This window comes from Cetorhinus maximus, chromosome 16, assembly GCF_964194155.1.
Source record: "Cetorhinus maximus chromosome 16, sCetMax3.hap1.1, whole genome shotgun sequence".
Taxonomy (NCBI): domain Eukaryota; kingdom Metazoa; phylum Chordata; class Chondrichthyes; order Lamniformes; family Cetorhinidae; genus Cetorhinus; species Cetorhinus maximus.
Window position 1 is genome coordinate 13006941 of NC_135894.1, and position 24618 is coordinate 13031558.

The 24618-nt window shown below is 42.4% G+C and overlaps 1 pseudogene; it reads right to left on the reverse strand.

The window, feature by feature from the left end:
• Positions 1 to 20637: 20637 nt before the first annotated feature.
• On the reverse strand, positions 20638 to 21406 carry LOC144692009 (large ribosomal subunit protein eL15 pseudogene; annotated as a pseudogene).
• Positions 21407 to 24618: the final 3212 nt, after the last annotated feature.

The following is a 24618-nucleotide window of genomic DNA, read 5'->3' on the forward strand; positions in this document are numbered from 1 at the left end:
ACACCAAAATAGGTGGGAAAGTAAGTTGCAATGAAGAAATAAGAAATTTACAAATGGATATGGACAGGTTAGGTGAATGGGCCAAAATTTGGCAGATGGAGTTTAACGTGGATAAGTGTGAGGTTATCCATTTTGGTCGGAAGAATAAAAAGGCGACTTATTATTTAAATGGAGAGAAACTTCAGAATGCTTCAGTGCAGAGGGATCTGGGTGTCCTTGTGCATGAATCGCTGAAAGCTAGTATGCAGGTACAGCAGGTAATAAGGAAGGCAAATGGAATTTTGGCATTTATTGCTAAAGGAATAGAGTATAAAAATAGGGAAGTGTTGTTGCAACTGTTCAAGGCATTGGTGAGACCACACCTGGAGTACTGTGCACAGTTTTGGTCCCCTTACTTGAGGAAGGATGTAGTTGCATTGGAGGCGGTTCAGAGGAGGTTCACTAGATTGATTCCAGAGATGCGGGGCTTGTCTTATGAGGAGAGATTGAGCAGTTTAGGCCTATACTCGCTAGAGTTTAGAAGGATGAGAGAAAATCTAACTGAGGTATACAAGATGCTAAAGGGGATAGACAAAGTAGACGTGGAGCAGATGTTTCCCCTTGTGGGGCATTCTAGAAGGAGACACCATAGTTTTAGGCAAAGGGGTGGTAGATTTAAATCAGAGATGAGGAGGAATTACTTTTCTCAAAGGGTCGTGAATCTGTGGAATTCACTACCTCAGAGTGCAGTGGATGTCGGGACGCTGAATAAATTTAAGGAGGAGGTAGACAGATTTTTAATTAGTAATGGGTTGAAAGGTTATGGGGAGAGGGCGGGAAATTGAAGTTGAGGCCGAAATGAGATCAGCCATGATCATAATGAATGGCGGGGCAGGCTCGAGGGGCTGAATTGCCTACTCCTGCTCCTAGTTCATATGTTCTTATGTAAAGAAATTTATCTGGAACCTTCCCTCAGCTTGAATAGGTGTATTCAGGAGTAGGACTTGCATGGACATAGCACCTTATCTCTCAAAAGCTTCTCAAAGGGCTTTACAATAAATTAACTGTAGTGGCTTTTGTTATGTAAGCAAAAGTAGCACCATGTAATGCACAGCACAATCCCACAAATAAGGATGGGATGCATAATCAGTCTTTTTTTTTACTGATAATGATTGAGGAGGGAATGTTAGGCCAAGAAGCCAGGCTTTCTAAGAATAAAACCAATCTCCAACATCAAACTGAACTGCTAATAAAGGCACTATGCTTTAGTTTAACATGTAGCCTGTAGGGTAGTACCTCAAGCAACCTAGCACTCGCCCTGCACCCACCCTCCCCCAATCAGTACTGATCTGGAGTAGTATTCTTGATAAAATGGCCAAGAACTAGGTTGAGGCTGGAACCCACAGCCTTCTGATTTGAGGCAAGTGTGTTATCACTGAACCAAGACAAAAGTGGAGAAAGTACATAATTTTTCTATAGCCATGGAATATTGCTTGATTCCTAAACTAAAGAGTGGAAACAAATCTAAGTTGATGTTACCTGGAGTTTGCAATTGTTTTCCTGTCGAATGTAAATTTGTGACTGGCTTAACATTAGAGTTTCTACAGACATTCACAAAAGTAAAGCCTAGCTTATGGGTGAGAAAAGGGCCAGTGATTGATGACAAGTCTGCCGACCTCTCTAAATTTCCCAATGCAGTGCAAATCATGGAGGCATACAAGTATCTGCCACATGACTATAATGTAAAGGGCTATGATTAAATGAAAAAGCAGTTCTTTGCTTCAGATCCCATGAATCTATCAACTTACAATACAACTTACTCAGGCACAAGCTACCCTTGGTTTTAAAAGATCAGTTGGCTTAAAGTTTGGAGGGCCAGAATAGCTGAAGTGGTAACTCCAACACCGGAAGTGTGGAACAAAAACAAAGCTACCTGGAAAGACTCAGCAGGTCCGACAGCATCTGCGGAGAGGGATACAGTTGACGTTTCGAGTCCGTATGACCCTTCATCAGAACTGAAGTGTGAAGTGTGGTCGTGTGGTGTAGCTTGACTGCCAACCACCAACTGAGAAAGACATTGAATTCGTCCCAAATTTTGAAGTTAAAATTATTTAAATACTCAGGGTGGGTGACACACATTAGTGAAGGTGCAACCCAGGCACCCACCTTGAGGGCCAAACAAAAAAATCAAAGTGGCACTATGTTCCACCGAGGGGCGAAACCAGATGGGCCATTGTTAAACAGAAGAAGTCAGTAAAAATGCACATTCTTCCACAGAGCAAAACATGGACTTGCAATTGAACACGTTAGCTTTTAACCCCCAAGTTATCTGGAGCCTTCAGAAGGCCTCGTGTGTTATCATCTGCTCTCACTAGAGATGGGATCTTCTGGGCTGAAGAGTGGTGTGCTGGGTAGAATTGCTATTACCCATTTTGTACTAATCCCAGTGTTCCCAGTGAGATCTGATCCTTGTGTTCTGAAGCTTCAACATAACCACTAAACCCATACTCGACTCATCTGGGGTTTTATCCCATTTTGCTTTTTTAAATTTGTTTTTCTGCATTGTCTTGACATTAAAAACGTTGAGTCTACTGCTGCTCCCACGTCACTTTAAAAGTCTCCTGTGCTAATTCATTGTATACCTTACAAACATTCTTTCTTCCCTTCCAATATGCAATACTTACATTTATCCATATTAAAATTAATTTGCCATTTACTCACCAATTTTATTACAAATCAATATTTTTCCAAATGTTAACTGCATCTTCTGTCCTGACTACTCCCCCTAGTTTAATCTTGTCTAACAAGCTAACACAAAATCAATTGACCATTGCAGTATTAACCTTCCTTTATCTAACAGTACATCTCTTGTCGTACTGTCCATTTTTAATCTTTTACTTTTACAGCCCCATAGTCAGCCCTAGATTTGAGTTTGGCTAGCAGTCTTTCACTTGGGGCTTTGACAAAGGGTTCTGGAGTTTTAAGTATTTGTAGTAATATATGAAAGAGGCCAGCCTTGCAATAAACTCTAACATTATGCCATCAGGTCAGCAAAAATCAACCAGTCGACTTAAGGTTGCTGTATAAGTAAACTGCAATGCAGATTACTGACATCACCAGCCTGCAGGTGTGGTAGAGCAGCCCTGGTCTGGGAGTAATCATATTAAGAGTAATCATACTGTATTAAAGGCAAGTTATGTACACAGCAATGATGGATAAGATTTCTACATTCATTTGTTTATCTCATACCTTCTTGCTCGTAGAGGCTATAGAGTGACCTACAGCCATCTGTGACCTAACATTGTATTGGGTGCCTGGTCAGGATGCTGTTTGAGAATGGTCTGGTGTAACTTCTCCTCCTCTGGTTGTGTAGACCTTTTCCCTACATACTTTCCTCTGCCATTCTGTCCGAATGTAGAAATTTAACATAAGAGGATGTGCTGGTTTGGCTTTGTGTAATAAGATAAATAACTATGTCGGGGAGAAAGGTGTAAAACATTATGCTGATCGAGTTAGATGAAGTAAGTTGGGAGGAGGCTCGTGTGGAGCATGGACCACCAGTTAGGCTGAAAGACTTGCTTCTGTGCTGCAAATTCTATGTAATGGATTGTAATTATCACTCCATAGCATACTACTTTGGAGCTGCAAGGCACTGAAGGACCATGCACTCTTTTTAACTCTTTCTAAATTGGCAAGTCTAACACTACATGATCATGTCCCTTTGAGTATGTACTAAATCAGATTACATTATGAATGCACAGTACTATGTTCACAGGTATTTTTAAGTTTCACACCTACTTTATACAAGGCAGTTTTACATTCAGTTTTGCTCTCCAGAGACAATTATTAAACAACCCATTCCTAGCTTCGAATAGATCTTGCAAAATTATGGTAGGAAATTATGATGTGCAAAAAGAGGTTGCATGAAATTAGGTTAGTAATAGTTCCCAGCATTGCTGACATTTTGAGTGAGTCTACTAAATTAATTAATGCTTTTGAAAATGGTTCTTGTCAAGCTCACTTGCCAAACCTGGTTACTTGTCTGTGTTTTCCCTGTAATGCAACATGTCTTTCATTGGGAGGTGCTATAACTAAAGGGTCAGGCACACAGTAGCAAAATTCTGTCTTTCAGTTTGGCTTATGCAAGATTTGTGTTTTGACTGTGTTAAGGTATGCTGTCCTTTGAGAGTTTATGCATGATTCATTGGTGATTTTGTGAACCATAGGGAATGCAATGAATTGCCTTAGGGCTTCCCAGTCAAATCAGTCCTACTCTCTGGGATACAATCTGTCAAGATGATGTACTTACTTCCTTTCATGCATAACCGCAAGCCCTGAATATTTCTTGTACATATGTGTTTATGTTTGAGAATTGGGTTAAATTAAACAGCGGAGTGCATTATCTTGATAAAGATGTTTAGTGTGTGCACTTCAAGGTATGTCAGGCACAACCACAGAGGCAAGTTCTCAAAATTCTGGACATTGTGAAACAAAACCTGCAGGGAGGGAGTCAAAATTGCCTCCAAAACTTCACTGCCTGTTCCAGCTGAATTCCATGTTCCCACCTTAACTGCATCCTTTTTTAGGAGGCCAAGGCACTTGTCTGGCTCAGGGTGGGAAACACATTGATACGTGTTAAACAAGCTCCTTCTATGTTATTAGGCCTCAATGGGATTTTCACAGCCTCCTCATTCACTGAAACCTGGTCTGTTGGAAGAAGAGACTGCTATAGATGCCATGAGGTAAGTCTGGGCGTCTGCTTTCAAAAACCCTTTTCTTCTCACCTACAAGACCCTGCTGAGATCCACTGTGACTTTCCTGGGTGCTCGTGGGCTTCCAGAGGCCACTTGATTTTAACTTATTGGTCATTAGCCAGCTGTTTCTCTCCACCGCTTTCAGATGGGCATTTAGCCAGTGGGATATAAATGAGGCCCAGGAGTTAAAATAGCCTGGACCTCAAATTGATGCTTAATGCTTGTGTCCTGCCTTTCTGCCTGCCCAAAGAGATCTCCTAGTTAAATTCTCCCCCATCCACACACCTCCACAACGCCCACCACCCCCCAATCCCCCCCCGCCTCCAACCTGCCCACACCCCCACCCCTGCCATATCTGGTAATAAAACTTTGTCTCATGCAGTTGTCTAATTTGCTCTGTTGTTTTCTTCTTCCTTTCCTCCTTTGACTTCTATCTCACCTCTGAGTCAGAAAGTTATAGGTCCGAGCCCCACTCCAGAGACTAGAGCGTAAAATCTAGGCTGAAATGCCAGTGCAGCACTGATGGACGTGTCTTTTGGATGGAAGGCTAAGCTGAGGCCCTGCCTGACCTCACAAGTGAATGTAAAAGCACTATTTCAAGGAAAGCGGGGGAGTTCTCCCCAGTGCTTTGGTTCAGAGATATATCTGAGCCAATGTCAGTAAAAGGAAAAAGCTAGATTATCTGGTCATTATCTTACTGTTGGGCGCTTGCTGCGCAAAAATTGCTATGTTACTTACAGTGACTACACTTCAAAAACACTTAATTGACTGTGCAGCACTTTCTCTCTTTGCTCCTTTTCCAACTCAATCTACATTGCTGTTGCAATTTGTTTCTGTAGTAGTCGGTTCTGGTACATATGGGATTAAGATGGGACTGAGTACAGTACCACCTGCGCAGTGACTTAAGGCACATGACCCAGAACCAGGGTCCATCTAGAGATGTGGAAAGATCCAGGATGGAGTCAGCACCATACCTGTACCCTCTACTAAATTCCAGGCCAGCCAGTCCTGAGAAACCCCTTTTCATTCATTCCATCAAAAGCGCAGTTTGAAAGAAACCTGTCACTAATCCTGATCCCCTGATTTCAAATCTCAATACGTGTACCCTGAGCTTAGCAAAGAAAAAAATTGAATTAATTAATTTTGTCTCCTTTGGGTACCTTGTGACCATCCGATTTCCTAACTAGCAATCCTGTAGTTCTTTTCTATGCGTCCCGACTCGCAACGCTATACCGCTAATTAAATTAAGTCGGCAGCCGGCCAAGCCACACAGCCATTGCGGAGCTGCCTTCTTCTGACAGAAACGCACCACCGCCATTTTGGAAAGCCCACAAAAAGCTGGCAAGGGAAGATCCATTGTTCTGCAGCAAATGGTGATGCCATCTTGGAAGCCTATAATCCCTTAAAGCTGCACCCACACTTTTACAATCTTCAAAATGAACCACACATCAACTCATCATATCGGTTTAGACCAACCCAAGGGCCAAATCCAACAGGACATTTGGCATCCTCTAGAAGCGATTTTTCACCTTGCTTGAGTACATCAGGCCTCAGTGAAAACTCAGAGGAACACCAGATTAATGTTTTTCTTTACTGGTTTTGGTGACCTTGCAAACCTGGTTGTCCTGATGCAAGGCATTGATGAATCTGAAACCAGCCATTGATGAATATTTTAGTCTTCAGCTGAGGAGAGTTCAGAGCTTGAAAGGAGGCACAGGAAACCCCCAGCAAAGCGACAGAAAGGCAAAAGACAGAATCCGGATAAACCACACAAGGGTGCCAGAGCGGCACGGAACTTTCCAGAAGCCCCAGTGATGTATCTTTATGGACCATGAGGCAGAAGTCTCAAATTATTTCCTCTCAAAGACGTGGAATTTTTTCCCGAGTTGTGCCAGCAGCTGGTGGTGAATGGCATGGAGAAAGCCCTGTGCCAGACTGACCAAGAAAAAGCGGGTATTCACTCGAGGGAAAATGTTTACATCAAAGCTGCGTTGGACGAGCTCAAAGTGCAGCCAGGCACAACAGACAGGAAAGGCACTCATAGAACCATTGCCTTGAAAAACAAGAGGAGTTGGGAAAGATGTTGAATGCCGCTTCAGGAAAAGCGGTGTTGGAGCTATCAGCGGTGACAAAGCTATACACCGACACACAGATTCAGGAGACGAGAGCTGAGCAAGAAAATAAACTGTTGAAAGAGCAGCTAGTTGTCCTAGATTCAAAAACAATCCATTACCCTTTGGCAACAGGATGGAATAAAAGAATACCTTAAGCAGAAAAGTGGTAGAATAGCAGAAAAAGTTCAATGAGACTCTGCTAAATGATATGAGAAAACTCAAGACCAAGTATTTGAGCTTTTGCAACGAATAGGAAAACCTGCTGAAGGCTTACAATATCCCTCAGGTCTGAGTTTGTCCCTCAGGGACATTACGAAGCAAAACAAAATGAATTTAATGCCACTTGGAAAGAGCTGACGACTCGGTTTTCAGAGAAGACTCGGGAAAGTTTACTATTCTGGGAGGACACTGAGGTACGTGAAAGAGACTGCTGCACTGAGGGAAATAGATGCACGTTTGGAAGGAAGCTTGGAAAAACATTACATTCCTAAAGATGATGAGATGAAAATGTGGAATGGCAAGCAAGATAGAAGTTCTCACTAAAGAGCATGAGGTCTTTCAAAAACAATCACAGAAGCGCAACTACAGAATGTGACCCTGAACGCACAGAGGAAGTGTACTCTGCCAAGGAAAAACCCATCAGGAAGAGAATACAACATGAGGCAACGCTGTCCGTAACCAGCTTTTCTCTCTTCTGAGCAGGGATGTCTGCATAGCCCTGGATCTCCTCCAGAAGGCAGAAGATGTTAAGACTACCACTGTCATCAGCCAGCCAGACAGCATGACCCTGAGTCCTCACAAACTAAAGAGTATTCAGACTCTGATTCCACCTATAATCTCTCTTCCCTTTGTGGAGCAAGTTATCCATCACCGTTCCAGTCCTGGAAAGTCCCCAATGGCCAGACCAACTTAGGACACATGAGATTACCATAGCACCTCTGCTGGAAGTGGTACCAGAGAAGGATCAACAGTCTGAGGAGCCTCTACCTCCGACTACAATGATGGTACAGTCGGCAGACACACCAACCACTGTGCACACACGGCAACTTCCAGCCAGCGTGCCAGGACCACAAGGGATGCTGGAATCTCATAGCAGTCTAGGACCATCAACAACAAACAGCAGAGGTGAGCATGCTGCTTAACATCATATTGCCACTGGCCCAATGCAAAAGAAGAAAAGACAAGCCAAGCAGATGAATATCATTTTCGTCCACCCCGCAAGATACAATCAAGAGTAACAACAACCATGCACCACCAAACCAAGCCAGATCAACCAGGCATTGCTTAACATCAAGCAATGGAAGAAATAGATGAAGCCATACCCAGATGCCAGTCCAAACTCCAATCCAACAAGAACCAGAGCCTATCATTCTCCCCCAACAGAGCAGTGAATGGGATGTGGAAGGGTTGCAAGGCCTCTAGACTGCCTGAACCTCTAACTTCAAGACTTGAAGGGGGGAGATGGGGTAGCTAGAATGTTGTTAATGTTACTACTGTAATAGTAGTAATGTTGGAATAGTATTAAGGGTGTAACAAAGTAAATGCACAAGACTTATAACAATGTAAAACTCGAAGTAAACTAAAGTAACTCTATATCCATGGGATAAAGACTTTGGGGGAGGTGTAGTAGTAGGGTCTGGTACATGGTTAATGTGGGACTGAATGCAGTACCATCCACACAGTGATATAAGAAGGCATATGACCCAGAGTCAGTCTAGAGATGGGCAGAGATGTGTCAAGACCTAAGATTAAGTCAACTCCATACCTGTACCCTCGTAACTATATACGTATATAAAGTAAAATAGTTAATAAAAGCTGGCTGTTAATATACTCAGGACTACAAAGCCTATTTCATGGTGGCAGGATTCTTCACAATCCAGCTGAGGTGAGATGTATAGTCTAATGGAGGACCGCTTCTCACTGGTGACCATTTGACCTATGCTGAACTGTAAACTAGGAATTAGTATCTGTTGTAAATGAGCCAAGTGGGAATATTTTGCAAGTATATTTCAACACATTTGTCCTGGATCTAACTCAGTAAAATGCTAGCCCAGTATTCCTTGCAAAACCCCAAAATGAGATTTTGAAAAAACATCAACAATATTGAGTCAGGATGCCACAATGTTGGTACATTGTTCAGCAAAATCCAGTTTGGAGTTAAGGAATATAATTTCCCTGTCTCTGCAGTCAGTGAGGTCCTATGTAAACTATCTGCATTAGTCTCAGCTCAGCTCTCGGTGAGCATTAGCCTACAGCACAGCCCCAAACCTGACACTGAATTGGCAATCACAGTTGTGTATCGAGATGGCTGATGTGTGAAATAGAAAAATTTGTCACCACTGCTGTGAGATGTGCTTCGCTGAGTTGATGGCAACGTGCATCACGTTGGTAGAGTTTTATTCTGTTCTCTGTGCTACATCTTGACTAGATAAGAGTGCCAGGTGTTTAAAGTGTTCTGCCCCCTACCCTGATGTGCCTCAATTCGATAAATAAAACAAAAATCACTAAAAACAAGGAAGAAAATAAAGTGTCTATTTGGTAGGATTCCTTCCCTCCCTGTTTCTTGAATGGGCCACTCTTAATATGTTGAGTTTAGACAAACGGTTTGAACTGGGGACCCAAACGCAGAAGCTGTCAACAGACAAAACTCATCTTATGCTGACCTGACATTCTCTCTCATTTTATAGCCTAAGCCACAAGAGTGGGTAATTCTACCTCCTCTAGTGTCATCCTAGTCGAGATGAGCTAGCTGAAGACCACCTTCCTGGTCAATTTTACTTCAATCCCACAGCAGATGGAGCTGTTGACATCTGTACATTTTGATTGCATTATCAGGAGGTACCCTGTCAATAGAGCCCTGCTGTGATGACCATGTTGGATGGCTTCGCTATTATAAATATGCACTACAACATCCTGGCCTCTTTCCTCATGAACACTAAGATTTTCGCTGCCGAGGCAGATAGCTCGAGTCAGTTCATTTCCTGACTCGGCAGGCCTGCCTCAGTTTAAAGGGCCCCATTGGGCCAAATTTTCAGCCCAGGGATGTGGGAGCAGGACAGAGTCGGACCTGCTGAACCCAGAAGCAGATTGTAGGCTGTCACAGATAGTGGCAAGGTGGCCTGGTTAGAAGGTCCACCTGTGACTTTATTCCAGATCTTTAGCAGCTGTTAAGCCTTCTATCCCTCACCCCTCACATCTCCTTATTCCCCCATGCCACCTCCATTACCATTCATCCAGTATCCACCATGGGCAGACCTCAGGAGCCACGTGGAGATTAAAAAAATAAACAATTACCGCAGCTGTCATTCATACACACTTGATAGTGAAAAACTTCCATTCATGAGACCCATTCAAAGCTTTTAAATCTCCTCCAGTGGTTAATCGCTTATAAAAACAAATGCACTTCTATTCAGCCACATCAAAGGCAGCTAATCCTTTAATAGCCTCCTTAAACTGTCAATCAAATTTCAAACAGAACCCCTGCTGAGATAATTGTAGCTTTTGAAACTTAGCTAACATGAAAATTACATAATTATGCCCCTTGTGAAATTTTAATAAAAAATTCTATTGAAACTGCAGGTTGTCATTTTTTCTAACCTACACCAGATCACCTGTGAATTAAAGCAGTCCAGTAGACATTTTAAAAATTCTCACTGACAGCTTAAACCTGTTTTTTATTTTAATTTTAATGGGCTTTTTTTTAAAAAAAAACCTTCAGATCATAACACTTAACTGCCTTTTGAGAGCATTTATATCTACTCCATCAATTTGTAACTCCCACACTGTGAGATAAGGCCCTTGGAATAGCCAAAAATGGAGTCTGTTGGAACTCGGCATTAAGTTCAAATGGCCCTGATAAATTTGAGTTTCCCGCCTGCATGAGTCTTCCTGACTCCATGAAAATCCAGCCGAATACGTCTTCCTGAATAACTCATTTTGTGCTCAACTGCACCTTGAGAATTGATGAGAATAACAAAGGATGCTGTTCTTCATGCAGGAGTCCATCATTGATGATATGTTGAGGTGCAGTGTCACTCTTACAGTAAGGTCACAGCTCCTTATTCCAGAATTCCAAGGAGACCTAAACACGAGGAAAGGATCAAGATGTGCATTTCAGAATCTTAATTGCCTTAAGTATGAGTCGGCCTGTTTTGGACAGCTGGAGCTCTGCCTTCACCATGGCTACGTGTATTTTCTTATCTACAACCCACTTTTCCTCTTCCAAATGGCCGCCTGCTGTTCTCCCTCCACCCCCCCGCCCCCCCCACCAGTGTAACTCCTTTGCGCTTGCCTAGTCACCATCATTTGTGCAGTGCAATGTCAGGTCAGATTTGACACAGTGCTGCACAGACTGATGGCAAATACACAAATCCAATTTTGTGACTTCCAATTTTTCTAAAGAGTAATTTAACCTGTTCACTGCTGGACCTTGTGCAGCTACAGATAAAAATCAAGCAATTTGCTCCCACTTTGAGCTGCAGTAAATGGCAAACAAACTAAGTGTAGAGAAATGTTATCTTTCAAACATTTATGTTGATTTCATGTTTTTGGCCTTTCCTCCCTCCTCGCATGCTGGGGTACAGGTCCACAGGTACTGGGGTCATCTACTAGTTTGCTCACATGTCCATTCTTCAGGTGTAAAATTTGGCAGTGGATTCAGGTAGACTATTCAATAGAGGAGAAATTATAACCAAGACCAATTCTGTCCTTGCCTAATGTGCACATGTGTATTTTTTTTTTGGAGAATGAGCAAGAGTGGACACCAAGGCTGACTTTTCCCCCTCCCTATGCCAATGACATTGAAGCAATCACTCCACCATGAATTTGGCCCATGTCCTGTCGTGTTAGGCATTATCCAATTTGTGACTCTACCCAGGCTTTACAACCAAGAGGTAGTTTTTTTGTGAATCCTTTCCTACACTATTCACAATGGAGGTTGCTAAGCAGTTGTCCCCCTACGGTGCCCTCCTCAGGTCTGGCACTACATAATCTACTGCAGAATAATGGCACCTGAAAGCAAATAAATCTTGGAAACCAAAAATACTTAAAGCTTCATTGAAGCTTTAGAAGCCAATGCAATTTGTCAAATATGGAACCAGCATTTTAATTCAGCGAGCAGCATCCCTGGGTGTCACTGCCATTAGCTTAACCAAATGTTATTACAGTTGCACTTATCCTCTTATGTGTTGGTGTGATCTCTTTGTGCAATAACCCACAATTATATTGCAGAAGGCGTGTTTCCAAGAACTCTTCAAATGATTCTGACACCACTCTGTCATAAAGTTTGAATCGTACTAAATTGAATTTGGTACACTGAATACCAGAAGCAAGTCTTTAGCACCATGACACGATATTGTCTCTTGTGTTGTCTTTGCTCATTTCTATCAGTAAAAGATATTAATGAATTATGAAGTTAAATTTGTTTAAGTTCTGCACCGTTAGGTGTAGTTCTAAGCCATGCACATGAGAGAGCTCCCAGATTTGACCCCTGATCTGGACAAACCTGGCTGATGTCATTGGCGTGAACCGCTGGTTCATTTAAATTGACCTCGCCAATCTAGGTAAAAGAAGGGAAAAAATTGTTAACCAAGATTCCTGTTTCTGTTCGCTATGTACTGGAAACTGCACATTGAGGACAGGATGGGCCTTGAGTTTAAACACAAAACAAATATACAACATGGTGAACTCACTACTGCAGCAAGTTGTAATGCATAAGCAAGACAGATTTCTCCAGTCATATACTTTATTTAAAAAAATGAGCAAGAATTATTCAAGGTACATTTATGAAAATATCAGATTTATTCAAGAGAGCAAAAAGGGGGAAATTGAAGGCTTGTATTATAGTCTGGGCCAAATCCTTGTGCCTATCAGGTTCTGGAGTACTTGGTGAAAAGCTAAGGTAAACGAGAGGAACACTGGGAGAAGAAATTTATATAAAAGATGTATATAATGCCTTTCACAACCTCAGGGCATCCCAAAGTACTTCACAGCTAAACCTTTTGAAGAATAGTCACTATGGTAACGTAGGGCATGTAAAAGCCAATTTGCGTACAGGAAGCTCACACTAACAATAATGAAATAAATTACCAGATCATAATCTCTTGGTGTTTTTTGAGGGCCATGGGATCACTTGAGTAGACATGCAGGGCCTTGGTCTAATATCTCATCCAAAAGACAGCACTTGTGTCAGTGCAGCACTCCACAAGTATTGCATTTTTAAAAATTCTTTCATGGGGTGTGGGCATCGTTGGCAAGGCCATTATTTGTTGTCCATCCCCTTGAGGTGCTGATGGTGAGCTTGTGATGAAGAGATATTAATGTGTATAATGTTATTGGAAATTATTTTTTTTAAAAGAATTCTAGTGGGGATCTGTGTCTAGCTGTGTGTCTTAATTGGGTTAACGCCAGGTAGTCTGGGTGTTTTGATGTATAGTAGTTTTGAGATGTTAATTGGGTGAACAGTAAGATAAAGTGTTCATTTGCATTTGTTGAATAAACCATTCAAGACTGCGGGTAGAATCTTGCACCTAGCTGAAAGAAGCCAAACAATGTGTTTATTTTTTCAGCTTACTAATAATATTTCTGCTATGAAAGGGGTTTTATTGTTAGAAGAGCTGAGGTTCAAAAGACCTAGTGATACAATGGAAAATTTACATTCAAAGGGAAAGCTAGGTATATAAAGAAAGGAGTTTGTGTGTGTGTAAGGTAGAGGCATTTAAGACCTAACCAGCCTGTACCCCTCCAGCCAACTTGCAAAGGAGCCTCATTTGGAATTCATAAGGTCAAATGTGCTTTGCCTGGTGTCTATTTAAAGTCTATGGGTTACTGTTGCCTTAGTGGAGATTTACCTGGGGGTGATTAATTTGGGGATTTGTTCAAAGTTATGGTAGTAATTTGTGGCCATGTGTATGTGTTTAATTTGTTAAATTAATAAATGCTTAATTTAGTTTTATATAAAAACCATGAGACTCGGAAGTCTGCATCTCAAAATTACAAATTCCAAAAATGGTTTATGACAGTTGTTTCAAGTTTCCCTCAGGGATTTGAACAACTCAGCCTTCACCATCGGCTGTGTCATAATAAGCTGCCTTCTAATGCTGCAGTCCATCTGGTGTGAGTACGGTGACAGTGCTGTTAGGAAGGGAATTCCTGGTTTTTGAGCCAGCAACAGTGAAAGAATGGTTATATAGTTCAAAGTCAGGATGGTGTGAGGCTTGGAGGGGAACTTCCATGTGGTGGTGTTGCTATCCATCTGCTGCCCTTGTCCTTCTAAGTGGTAGAGGTCACAGGTTTGGAAGATGTTGTCAAAGGAGGCTTGGCAAGTTTCTGCAGTGCATCTTGCATATGATACACACTACAGCCTGGGTGGCAGTGAGCTCCTTGAATATAGTTAGTGCTGCACTCATCTAGGCAAGTGGAGAGTAATCCATCACACACTTGACTTATGCCTTCTAGATGCTGGGCAGACTTTAGCGAGTCAAGAGATGAGTTACTCACAGCAGAACTCCCAACCTCTGACCTGCTCTTGCAGTCAAAAGTATTTCTATGGCTGGTCCATTTAAGTTTCTAGTCAATGGTAAAATCCCCCCGCCACAGCTGGATGTTGATGGTGGGAAATTCTTGATGGTAATGCCATTGAATGTCAAGGAGAAATGGTTAAATTTTCTCTAGTTGGAGATGGTCATTGCCCGGCACTTGTGTGATGTGACATTCACACTTGTCAGCAGCTCAAACATGAATGTCGTTTAGGTCTGCTGCATGTGGAATTGGACTACTTCAATACTTGAGGAGTTGCAAATGGTACTGAACACTGGAATTCAACCTAGAGTGTGTATTCAAGTCGCCGGAGTGAGATGTGAACCTACAACCTTTTGACTCAGAAGAGAGGGTGCTACTACTGAACCAAGCCTGGGAACCAAATGATCAGCTGATGCTCACCTAACTAACTTGACATCTTGCAACATATTTTACATGGCTTCCAGAAGGGGAGACCACCAAACTAAAATAAGCAAACTTCCAACATTACTCTCACCACACCATCACTTTTATTGTTTTAAGTAATGCAATTCTCTGGTTTAACTTGCTTTGTAGCATTTTGCCAGTGGGTTCTTTTGTTCCAGCGGCAAACGGTGGGAGAAATTAGTGGGAAAAATTGGCAGTAGATGCCGATAAAGTTTCAGTACAGTACATTTTATGCAATTGTGCGTGGCGATTTTTATGGTAGATTAATTTATTTAGTGTGACCTAATTTTCTTCGAGTCTGTTTAAATACCAGACAATTGAATTGCTGAAGTGTTTAGTACAAGATGTTTCAGGTGTGGCTAATCTGTGAAAGATTTTGTATTGATGTAATAAACAAGAGGAACAGTAATAAACTATATGAACCTGCAGAAAAATATTATTCAACCAATGGAGTGTTGCTTAAAATAGCATAGGCTGAACATTTTTATTATCAGTCATAAATGAGAGAAAAAAAAGTCTATAATACATCCTTTAATAAATCCAAATAAGCTTCAATTTGGAACATTGAGGAAGGTTTATTTTGAACATAGTGTGTTGTGCAGGTGTCTTTTGAATGCTGTCAAGGTCAGATGTTATAATGGAGATTCAGCCTACGTGGTAATTCAGTTTACGTTTTCCAATTTTTTTCTTCACCGCTCCCCTCCGATTGTTGCTGATGTACGGTTCCATTGCCTCTGGCTGACATCTGCTACCTGAACCAAGGACCTGGTCCTCGCTTGTCAGCTTAGACATTAAATGTGAGCAAGTGTCATAGTTAACCTAGATTTCAACTCCGAAACTTGGGTATAAGTGGTTTTCCACTGATGGATTTAGAAGTCCCATTTCAAATGGAAAGGAACGAACCAGCTTGCATTGTCTAGCACCTTTTCATGATGTAAGGACATGACAAAGCATTTTACGTAGAAACAGAAGTAGGCCATTCAGTCCCTCCAGCCTGTTCCATCATTCATTTAAATCATGGCTAATCTGTATCTTAACTCTATCTACCCACTCTGGTTCTGTAACCCTTAATACCCGTCTAATAAAAATCTATTAATCTTAGTTTTGAAATTTTCAATTATCCTAGCCTCGACAGCTTTTTGGGGGGGGCAGACACCCAGATTTCCACTACCCTTAATTGTCTATACATAAGGGAATACAAACCTCCTTTATACAACCTGTCCTCATAATTTAACCCTTTACAGTCAACAAAGTACTTTCGAAGTGTAGCCACAATTGTGATGTAGGAAACACAACAGCTAATTTGCAAAATGTCCCACAAACACCATTGTAATATTAACAAAAAACTACTGCGCATGCTGGAAATCCACAACAAAAACAGAATTACCTGGAAAAACTCAGCAGGTCTGGCAGCATCGGCGGAGAAGAAAAGAGTTGACGTTTCGAGTCCTCATGACCCTTCAACAGACGTCCACATGAGGGGGCTTATGGGATCTCTGCTTAATGTCTCACCTGAAATTAATTTGGGCTGTTTCGACTCCGTTCTGAATGGCTGAGGAGCCCACACACCAAATCTGATTCCATTTTGGAACGTGATACTGGTTTGGGAAGTGGGAAAATGCATGCAAAAGCAGCTTTGAATGCGGAGAAGAGGAGTGTAATGTGAGCTTTATTCTCCAGCTGCCTTTGCTGTTGGTAATCTGTGGGGTACTAGACACCAACAAGGGTACCAGAGCTAGAGAAGAATTCGATATCCTGGTGGTACCACCCCTCATGTTACGTTTTCACAATGAACATTTGTGTTAATTATGTTGAGAAATGGCAGGGGGATAATCCTAAATCCATTCTTATTATTTCATAAGATTTACAGTCTGTTGCTATATGATCCCCTTCCAGTAGCTCAGACTTATTGAAGCAGCTAAACAAAACACTAGGAAGGTCCAAGGTTTGTTCCGAAGCTAGTGCTGAGTTCAAATTAAATTAATTCATCGTTTATTCTGAGCTTTGCTAATACCACTGGGGTGAATGATTCTCAAGTAAGGAAGGGGTGGATGACACACAAGTTCTGTTAATTATGAGAGACAAAATTTAATTGTAAACAGAGGTCCTGAGAGTTCATGATGGAAGAAGCCGGCATTTGACTTTGTGTTTCTAATAAATGTTACAGAAATATTGAAGCATTTCTGAGAGAACAGAATAGAGGTGAAGAATAAGTGGGAGAAGCAAAGGTGAAGGAGGTCAGGGAGAAACATTTTTTTTAATTGATTTTCATGATGTCTGCAACCTTGGCCAGACTGTTTTTATTACTAAATCACCTCCAGGTGGACTGAGAAGGTTGTGTTAGACCATCGTTTTGAGCAATTAGATTTGCAGAAGGCATTGAATCCACTGCATCATTTGGGATTGGAGTCACCCGTCTGATCAGACAGGTGACCACTGCATACCCACCGAGCAATCCGAATAGTGCAGGCAGGCAAATACTGCCTGTTATGATTCTAAATGAGTGAACACATGAACGAGCCAAGTATAGAAAACTTCCAAAAACATGTGCAATTGCACCAAGAGCTAAAATAAATAATTCCTGAAGAATGTCACTGACAGCCTGGCAGCTTTGCCTTTATTTTTCTGGAACCAGCCCATAAATAACATGGACATTTACATTAGATAACTTCCCACCCTCCCCAAAACCAGACATGGGGAACACTGTACATGATTAACCCACACCCATCCATTGTGTTGCAGGCAGCATCTTAATACATGCCGTCTGCTGGTTTACATGTTGCTGTGTTCTGCCAATGCTAGCCCTGCACACATCAAGAGACCCAATATCATGGTAGCTAGCGCTACTTAGAGGAAGCCAGGGAGGTGCAATGTGGCTGCAGGAAGTGGAGTCATTTGTGAACTAAACCTGTGCTATATTTAACAACTAGCAGAAAATCGCAAAACATTTGCAACTACTATCTTTATTACAACAGTATGTCCTTAAATACCCATCCCATGCCATTCCATCCTTTTTATGTCATCCTTCTCATACCATTCCATTCCTTTCATCCCTCACATATTATCACCATCCCACCCCTCCTTCCAATGCCATCCCCATTTCCCATTCCATACCTCCCATGCATTCTGCCACCCGCCATGCCATCTGTCCCCTTCCCTCCCCAGCCCCTCCAGCCAGCATAGCTTAGTTGGCCTCCCCTTACCTTCACTGTTTTCTTTCCACCTACTTCACCCCACCCCCTCCCGCAACCCACCAAACCAACACTGCTGCCACCACCAACCATTGAGAGCTACACCTGTGTCACATGCTACAGTCCTCTGCATGCCCTGTGTGCCACTGCATACCTACCGAACAATCAGAATAGCGTGGGCAGACAAATACTGCCTATTATGATTCTCAATGAATGAACACATGGGTGAACCAAATATAGAAAACTTCCAAAAATGTGCAATTGCACCAAGAGCTAGAATAAATAATTCAGCAAATTGCAAAGTACTTCATGACCCCTTTAAATACCGCTGGTGGGGTGTTCTGCATCCTGTTTGATGTCGTGTTTAGCTGTACGAGGTTAACACAGAATTGCTTGGAAAGTGGCACCTTTGCATACTGATTTGCATCATCATTTCACTACTCTTCATTTTTCCAGTGGTTGGGAGGTCCGCACGTACACACCCCTTCACCGCCACACTCCTCCACACTCTTGCTGGAAAGGGGCTTGTGTATCTTGAGTCTTAGCAGGCTGCATGAGAACCTAAAAAGCAGGCGTGACATGGTCAAATTTAGCCTGCGGATTTATCGAATTGAATTCCACAGCTTTGCTATAGAGTGGGATTTTAAACTCGGGAGTTCTGTGTTGCTGGTCTTGTACCACAACCACAGCTGCTGTAATCATGGCGAACGGAAAGAGTGTAACAGAAGTGAAGGAGAGATTTTTGTGCATACTATTACCAGTCTCCTTAGCTACTTGGTCATGACAGACCAAGAGGTTTTCAATGAGACACAAACCAAGAAAGTTTGGAAATTTCCCAATCAGATCATTTATAGCATCACAGAATGGATGCCGCACAGGAAGCCATTTGGTCCATCCTGCCTGTTGGCTCTTTGCAGGAGCAATTCACCTAGTGCATTTTCCCCCTAGCCCTGCAACATGTTCCTCTTCAGATAATGATTCAATTCCCTTTTGAAAGCACGATTGAATCTGCCTCCACCCCACACTCGGGCAGTGCACTGCAGATCCTAACCACTCACTGCCTTAAGTGTATACTCCTTGTGTCACCGTTGCTTCTTTTGCCAATCACCTTAATCAAATCTTGAGTATGCCTTGAGACAAGACATTAGGAGGAGTTTTTGAATCTCTCCCATTATTTTGACTGTGGTTTTGGCCATAACTTCAAAGTAATAGGTGGACATGACAGTTGAAGAGAATGCATGTCACATAGTTTACATGAAACAAAAGGCTGTGATGTTAACTACAGTGTTTGGGAAGATTGCCAGCTGACATAATAGAGTTGTTTTTGAGATTGGACGGACACCAACTGATAGATTCCGGGCACCATTAAGGCATCCCTTTGAACTCTGACCACAGTGCAACAAGTCTCTGCACAACTTTTAATAATGGCACACTGCAACTCACAGGGCACACTCTAAGGTGATCCTCTTATGCTATGTTGGTTTATTTAAATGGATATGCACATAATGTGAGATTAGAAAACAGAAACTGAAAGAAAAGAAATGAACTTCATACAACTAATGTCAATGTATGTTCTCTATCCTAAAGGATTGATGAAGATGGATTGGGTGGCATTCAAGGCTAGAATTTCCCAAGGGTGGTGATCCCTACTATATGTCTAGTAGGGTAGGATGGGCATCTATCTGATGTCATTGGCATTGATCATCTTGTGGCACCCAGAATAATTTGGGCAAATTGAAAATGTCTAAGATTTGGAGCTACCTTATTGGCCCCACTGAAAATCGTTTCTCCTGGAACCAAAAACGACATAGAAGATTTCTGATAATATTAGAATCTTCACTTTTGGTGGCAAGGATAATTTGGGATGGGCAATGAATGAATAATGAAGAACAGGCAACAATTCTCTGTTTTCCATTTTCTACCTTCCTCCTCATAGTCTTCCAGCCTTTGGCCTAAATGGTTGAGAGTGTGTCGCAAGCTTATTCTGCTGGGGAAGGGGACTTCATTGCCAAGTCCCATCCTATCCTCACTCAATATTGCCCATACAAAGACTTGAATAGGAATCAGCAAGTAGTGGGGATGCAACGTATGTTATATTCTCAATTCATGGGTCATTTGGAGCACTGCCCTGACTGAGATCAGCCAACTTTGACCAGAGCAGTGTCCAAACTGAGATCCTGCCTGACCTCTCCTCTACTGTCATGAAGAAACTTGGCTTCCCCCACCCTCTATAAGTCATTGGTACAGTCCTGCCCTTTATTTGAAACTGCCTTCCCTTGTTGATGGATGTTCAGTTTGTACTATGTACATTGAAAAGATATAACCTGTCCAAGCACACAAAGTGGACAGCTATTTCAGGGAGCCTGCATGAACACAAGGGGCCGAATGGCCTGCTGTTTTGGAAATTGTGTGAAGTAGTTCTTAGAATAACAGAAATGTCATTATGATTGCACTTCAACCAAAACTTCTTTTCATGGATAAATTGATTTTACCATTTTCCCTTTTACACATTACAAACAAGGATTGTATACACCATTTTTTCCCATTTGTACTTGATATATTACTGTAAGAAGGAAATAACCTTCCATCATAGTTTAAACAACGCACCCCAGTTCCTAAGCATTGCATGTGAATGGATTACACTGTACACAAGTGCTCAAGTCCCACGCCTGATGGGAGACTTGGGACTTTGCTTTTATTGCCCTGCCCTTTTATCAGATTAGTGCTGTTTTTTTTCAGGAAAATCCATTTGTTTACCAGTGTAAAATAGACAGATACTACACATGAACTGTAGCGACGGAGCTGCAGTGCATTGCATCTTCTCTATGTAGCATGATGAGAGCCTCCAATAGGAAGATGGTATTTGTGACCCTTGCCCAAACCATGGCTCTTCTTGCCAGCAGCTGTTAGGCCACACATCTCCCTGTGCTTGGGCACTGGCTTGGTGATCCATTGGATGTTGGGGTTGTGGCAGATAGCTTTGTGGAATGGGTCAACAAGAACAACCTCGAAGGACTTGTACGTGGCATCTTCACCCACCCAGTACGAGGCGAGTACTGTCAGTCCTCCACAGCGTGCTCCTCAGCAACAGATTGAAAGCCTCGTGCAAACTTCAGCTGACTGACATCATGATGCACTGGTTTACCATAAGTCGCACCCTTAGGAACAGGATGGCGAACTCGCACACCATATATAACTCAACCTTGTTTGGCCTTGTAACCCAGTCCGCGAGCCTTGTTGGGTCTGGTAGTTCGAGGAGCCCGGCGCAAAGCCGAGAGCTGGTGGCGCTGGCAGTAGCAGACCCGCATCAAGAATCACATCACGTCCAACAGCTTCTTCCTCCATAACTCCTGCATGTACTTGTAGGCTCCCATCCTCGGTCAATATGGTGATGGCGGCAGCCAGAAAAAGCTTAGCCTACTGTACCTGGTATTCCCAGGCGGCCTCCCATCCAAGTACTAGCCAGGCCTGAGTTTGCTTAGCTTCCGAGATCAGGCAAGATCGGGCCTTTTCAGACTGGTTGCACCCATTAAATGTAGTGTATGTGGAGGAGGACTAATTGGGCCTCAACCAAGTTGAGAACGATGTTTCAATCGTTCACTCTCTTCAAATAAAGAAATGATTGGCTCCCCAGCGATCGGACACCCTCCCCCCAATAGCCAATCAGAAAGCATTCATTTTACAGCTGCTCTGTGTTAATGCCAAGTGTGTTTGAGTTGTCCTTTGGCTGGGAGGTGATACATGCTACACAGCGGGTTCAGTAAAGGGAGATTGATATTGTTACCAGATTTTAAACATACAGAGGGAAGAAAGCTGATTTGTACACATTGCAATGTAGTGAATAGATTTCGAGGGGCAATTTGGAGGTGGCGCTCAGCTAATTGTAGTCCTTGACTTGTTTGAATACTTCAATCGTGGTTCAATCAGGTTTGAACCACCACTTGACATGTAACCTATAATTTCACTAACCCTGTAATAATTCAGTTGAACAACAGTAATAACCGTGTTGTATCAACTTAAACGGCAAACAATGGAGAGAGAAACAAGAAACATGAAAGCAATGTGTTCGAGAAAGGAGGTAAACATTAACTTGCAGTTAGACGGCACCTTGAAAGTAGCAAAGCAGCAGAGAAAACAATGTCAGAGAGAGAGGTAGAACAGTCTGAGAAACGGCTTAAGGGAAGGTATAGGAGGATATAAACAGCGAGGGGAATGACCAGGAGTTGAATCCAAAAGGACAGTGAAACAAATTAAATAAGGGAGTCAAAGAAAAAGGGAATAAATCTTAACTATCTAGACAAGAGAGCAGAGGAGGGAGGGGAATTGTTTCATCTAACTTTATAACGTTGTCCATTGCTATCCTGCAGACTGCGCAATCAGGGGAAGTGTGCTTTCAGGAGCTTGGACCGAGAAAGCTGAAGTTCAGCGGGAGCTTCTCACCAGAACCAGGAGCTCTGGATAGGATTTCTTAACCATCCCAGCAAAAAGAAGCACAGAATCCCAGTCTCTCATAAATCAGCCTTTATTTCAGTCTGACTTTGGGCCTTTATACATCCTCTAGGGTGTGTCTGCCATAACCTCAGGAGCTGGGAGGTCGTCGAACCTGCCCTTCCATCTCTTGATGCTTCAGTTTATAATTGCACCAGCCACAGTGTTTTAACGGCAGTCACACCCTGAGGGACGGCTTTCTGGTGTGGACCGGAAAATGTTCGCAACCGGGAACGGGATCTCTGCTCTCCGAGAGTTCAACCCCTTCCTGGTTCAGTTAGAGGAGACATGGTATCCTGGAAAGCTACAGAAGGAGGCCATTCGGCCCATTGAGCCTGTGCAGACATTATCTGTCCGAAATGTTTCACTCCAATGCACTTTGAAGAGTTTTAAAAGTTTGCATTTATATAGCGCTTTTCGCTACCACTACACCTCAATGCACTTTCCAGCCAATGAGTGATGAAAAAAGGTCTTTTAACCTGAACCCATGGATATCCACATTAAAGAAACTTTTTAAAAGGTCATGTTCAGATAATAGGCATTTTTTTTGACATGCACTTAATTTCCATCATATTTAGGTAACTTTAAAATGAGCTTATGGAAACCTATCTTGATTCTGCAAATAATTTTGCCGAATGGTCAATAATAGTGGACACATCTCTATATTGGTGCTGTTTTCTGCGGCGGTTCCAATAGTGGAGAGCCTTAACTTTTGGGTTAACTTCTAAAATAAATTGGTCGGCACTAACCAAATACTTTTCTCAGATAAATGTCCCACTATTGGAGACAGAATTAATCATGTAAAAACGCATAAAACGGCCCAGACTCTGCAAATGTGTTTCGCACTGTAACCATCTCCATTACTTACACTCATCGGGGTGTGTTTTTATTTCATTACAGTATGACGGAGCTCTGACTCAAAGAAGGATGTTGGCAATTTAAAGCAAAGTGCTGCACATAAATCACAGCATAATGTAAAAAGAACGGAAAATAATTGAAAAATATTTATGAGGGAAATTGCCTTCGCCTATCTACACTACTTGGAAGAAGAGCAGAGTAATTATTTCTGGTGTCCTGTCCAATATTTATCCCTCAATCATCACTCACACACACACACACACAAAAAAAAATGATCTGGTCATTATCTTGTCTGATATTTGTGGGAGCTTGCTGTGTACAAAATTGGCCGCCACCTTTCCCACGGTACAACGGTCACTACACTACAAAATTACCTCATGGGCTGTAGAGAGCGTTTGGGATGTCGGCAGACGTGAATGGCACTATATAAATTCAACTCTTTTTTCAACATCAGCTTTAACTAGCGGCTTTAAGGAAGTAAAATGTCCCAAGGCGCTTCCCAGGAGGAGCTCTCAAACAAAATTTGGCAGCAACCCACATAAGGAGATATTAGAGCCAACCACCAAAGACGTGATCAAAGAAGTCAATGTTGAGAGGCATCTTTAAAAGAGGAGAGAGAGTGAGTGGAGAGGTTTTAGGAGGGAATTCCAAAGTGTAGGACCTAGGTGACTGACGGCATAGCCACTGGTAGCAGAGCGATGAAAACTGGAGATGGGAAGGAGGTCAGAATTGGAGGAATGCAGAGATCTCAGAAGCCTGCAGGGATGGAGATTTACAGAGAGGTACTTGAACTCCAGGATGAGGCATTGCCTCATGAGACACAGAGTTGAAAAACAGTGTGGGACTTCCTGACAATGCCTTTGAGGTATAGCCAGACAGGGAGCCAACCTAACTCAGCAAGCACAGGACTGATGGGTGAAAGGGACTTGGTGTGAGTTAGGACACAGGCAGCTGGGTTTTGGATGAACTCAAGTTTACAAAGGATTCAAGATGGGAGGCTGGTCAGAAAGGGCCTGAGATAGTTGAACCTCAAGATAGCAAAGCCATCTTTGAGGGTCTCAAGAGCAGATGAGCTGAAGTGGGGACAGCGACAGGTGATATTATAAAGGTGAAAGTAGGCCTAAAGGTCTTGTTGATGGAGAACACTTGCATTACCATACAGGGCAGCATTGCATTTCTTCAGGAATTATTATCCATTTTGAACTACCCTAGAGTCCAACCATTGGCCTGTTAGGTATCTAACTGAATTGGCCAAAATGCCAGATATTGTAT